At 42.3% G+C, this 4159-nt stretch overlaps 1 pseudogene; it reads right to left on the reverse strand.

Moving 5' to 3' along the window:
• Positions 1-1865: 1865 nt before the first annotated feature.
• LOC141167331 (serine/arginine-rich splicing factor 9 pseudogene) lies at positions 1866-2611 on the reverse strand (annotated as a pseudogene).
• Positions 2612-4159: the final 1548 nt, after the last annotated feature.

Genomic DNA, 4159 nt, shown 5'->3' on the forward strand with positions numbered 1-4159 from the left:
TATTAAGAAGTTAGCCAAGCATATGGAACTGTCAAGAACCTCCCTGGACATGGGGAAAAGAGACAAAAGATGTCTTCGAAGGCTGGTGCTAATGGTGGAAAAAACACCACGTCAAACATCCAAAGATTTGAAGGCCAACCTGGAACAGTCTGGGGTCATGGTTTCAACAAGTACCATACACCGCACACTAAACCAAGCAGAGTTTTATGAGCGAAGGACAAGGAAGAAACCATCGCTGAAGAAAAAAATATAAAAAGGAATGACTGATCTTTTCCAAAGAGTACCTTGACAAACCACAATTCTTCTGGGAAAATGTTTTGTGGACAGATGAAACAAAAATAGAGCTTTTTGGCAATGCAAAGCAACAGTATGTTTACAGACGGTGCAATGAAGCTTAAAAGAAAAAATACTCCTTACCAACAGTTAAGCATGGTGGAGGATCCATAATGCTGTGGGGTTGCTTTGCTACGTCTGGTACTGGAGGCCTTGACAGTATCACAGGAATCATGAAATCAGAGAATTATCAAGAGGTTTTAGAGCGAAATGTCCTACCCAGTGTAAGAAAACTAGGTTTGAGTCAAAGATCATGGGTCCTCCAGCAAGACAGTAACCCAAAACATACATCCAAAAGTACACAGGAATGGTTGAATAAAAAAAATTTACTTTTTAAAAAAAATGGCCAGCAATGAGTCTTAACGTCAATCCCATTGAAAATCTTTGAGGTGAGCTGAAATCTGCCATTGGGAAAAAGAACCCTGCAAACATTCAAGAGCTTGAACAAACTGCAAAGGAAGAGTGGGAGAAAATTCCAGCAGAGAAGTGCAAGAAGCTTATAGATGGCTACAAGAAAAGTTTGGAGGCTGTCATCTATGCAAGAGGGTATGCAACCAAGTATTAATTGGGGTTCCCTTATTGCTGCATATGCTGTTTATTCTGTTTCTTCTTTGAAATTGCAACATGGAAGTTGAAAAACAATGTTTTATTACTGTATGTGGAGACATGGGGTCTCCCATGGGTGTAATACTACTCAGACAACACAGGGTGAGGGTAAAACATTGTGGCAATACTTTTTTGAACCACCAGACAATAACAAATATAACAGTCCCAGCAAATACACAAGATGGTGCAAGTTACAGAGTCTCAACCTTCCGCTGGCTCGCCGGGAATAAAGCAGTGAGGTATGTGGCCAGGTGACCTGATTGTCCCAACCTGGATTTCCTCATAATGTCTCTGAGAGTTCAGTGATAGTCAATGGAGCAAATCTGTATTCCTCTTGATGGAGCCATGTGTCCTGGTTGCTGTGCTGAAAAGTCTCTCTTGGTTGTCTCTTTGTAAAGTCTCCTTGATACAGAGGCTTATGCCCCTTAAATAGTTTACAATGGTCCTTTCAAGCATACATCGACAAGTGAAGGATAAGGGATGATGATATTATTCCACAGGGCTCGAGTATCCACAGCTCATCCCCCAAGGTTGATTGGCAAACACTCTACAATGGTATTTAACATATCTAGCAAACATCCATTGTTCAAAGATCCTGAGTCTCTGTATTGCAAAACTAGCGTTTTAGCGATACGTTGTAGGAGCTGAGATAAGATGTAAATAACAGTCATTCATCAATTACCAAAAATCAACTCAAGTGATCAATATTCAGGTTTATACAAACAATAGTCTGTGTTGAACAATCAAAGAGGAACAAAAATTCAAAAGTCAACATAAAAATAAAAGGTGTATGGCTCCTGACCTACTGATTTATATGTCTGGATAATTAAGAAGAAGCTGTGTTGTCACATATCTCCCCCTTCTTAATTAGCCAGACGTGATGGGTTTCCTATCACTTTTATTGGGCACAGTCCATAAGCATGTCTTTAAGCACAGACACGAATGTAAGAGGTTTCACCTTCTTGAGAACAAAACTTTGTAACATCCAGTTTCCTCAAAGCATATTCCGTATCTTCCTTGCGAATAAACTCCACAATTCCCATGCCATCCTTGTTCACATCAGCATAGCAGACACTTCCAGCTTCTCTCATATGATCTTTTAGATCCTGTCAACTTCCCGATGGGGGAAGATTGGAGAAGAGGACTTTGTATTCAGTTCGCTGGGGAGGGGGTCCGTTCCTCCGGGGTCTCCTCCATATCTTCAACATGGTCTCTGGCTTGACCTAGAAAACTCCACACGTGATTGACGAGAACCATACTCATATCCATTGCGTCCGCACACGGCGTTCTCCACATCCTGCGGATCCTGCAAGCTGATGAAGGCAAACGGTGTGGTACCGCCTTCCCCACGATTCTTCAGCTCGATGGTACAGATCCACCCATACCAACGGAACAACTTAACCTGCTCCTTTTTCCATACATCGGCTGGTAAATTGCCCACATAAATGCGCCCAATCCCCGGGCGCTGACCCCCAGCCCGGGAGATAGTCACTTGGTGAACCGGTAAATGGTGTTCTGTGGGTGCAATATCTGAACTGGGAAGGGTGATGGAAGGCCCAATTTTCCGAGGTCCCTGGGCCTTGATATCACTGACCTTGACTGGCTGGAGGTGGTTATGGAGGTTGGTTAGTGTACAGTGGTCAACCTGCCTTATAGTGTGAACAGGAAACATCACTTTCTCCTCTGCTGGTGTATCCTTAGGGTAGCGTCCCTCAGACCCTGATGGCTAGTCTTGGCAGACATTGACCGGATGGGCAGGCAGACAGGCTCCAGGCATGGGGTCCCGGCCCTGTAGCAATCTTTGGCCTTGTGTCCAAGGTGGCCGCATGTATAACGGCTCTGTGGGTTGGGCAAATTACAGGTCCTGCTTGTAATCCTTTGTCCTGGTGGGGTTTCTGCTGGGTAACGGGATAGTCCTGCTTGAATGGCTGGTGGCTGCTTGAATCCCTGGTTGAGGGGTTTCCTGCGATCGGTGGGCATATCGTGTCTCCAGTGGGTACAATTGGCTGTGAATTAGTCGGCCAATAGGGCTGCTTGCTCTGGGGTTTCAGGCTTCCGGTCGGCTACCCACTCTCATATTTCTGGGGCCATTTTCTCCATAAGTTGATCAAGAAAAATCATGTCCTGGAGGGCATCAGCACAGTGGGCCGCGCGACCATCGAGCCAATGGTTGCAGTGTCATTGGAGTTGACTGCCAATTTCTACATAGGAGGTTCCGTGGCGAGACAAAGTCCAGAACTTGATGCGATATACCTTGGGGGTGATAGTAAAAAATGCCAACAGGGTATCCTTAACAGTCCAATAGTCCAGGCAGTCCTGAGGCCCAAGCGATCGGACTGCATCCCGTGCCCGGCCTGTCAAACTAGTCCACAGGTATTTGGCCCAATCAGCTGTGGGTACCTGGTGCATCAGCATTAGACTTTCCCATGATGCTGCACAAAGAAGCAGTGTGTTTCAGGTATGCATTAAAATACATCCGCAGGTGTGTCTCTAATTAACTCAGTTGTTGCCAAAAAAACTGTTAAAAGCTTCCAAACACATGACATCATCATATGGGCAGTCCACAATTGTGTAAAGGCATAGTAATCTTAGTGTATGTAAACTTTTGACTTTGTAGTAAGTAATAAAATCCCGTAATACATTCTCTCTCTCTCATTATTCTGCCATTTGGCAAATATTAAAAATTCTGGTAATCCTAATTGACCTAAAACGGGAAAGGTTTATTCTGATTTCATGTCAGATATTGAGAAAAACATGCATGTGTATCTTTTTATATAGTGTATGTAAACTTCTGGTTTCAACTGTATGTATTTGTCTTTTTATTAGGTCTAACTTTTCCCATCTGTCTTTTTATATGTTGCCATCTTTTACTCCTAGAATCATATGTTTTACCTTTATCGTTGCTTCCAGCCTATTGGAATATATAGGAGTTATAACCATATTTACTATCGCAACATGTTTTTTTTCTACATTTCATTCTTGATTTAATTTTTCTTAATATTTTTTTATAGTAATTATTTTATTGTTACATTTAATCAAAATAATCATTTAGTATATTGATATTTTATATGTCAGTTTTATATAATGTAATTTGATGTATTTTCCTTGGAACATATCCATTGCAGCTGTTCCCACTTGTGGTTTAATTGACTTTTAAAAAAGCAAAAAAAACTTTCTCCCCTACTTCTTCATGTGCAAAACCCCTTCATCCCTTTCTCTG

The sequence above is a fragment of the Phyllobates terribilis genome, unplaced genomic scaffold (genome assembly GCF_046119375.1).
Source record: "Phyllobates terribilis strain yellow unplaced genomic scaffold, ASM4611937v1 Scaffold_11__3_contigs__length_659146591, whole genome shotgun sequence".
NCBI classification, from domain to species: Eukaryota; Metazoa; Chordata; class Amphibia; order Anura; family Dendrobatidae; genus Phyllobates; species Phyllobates terribilis.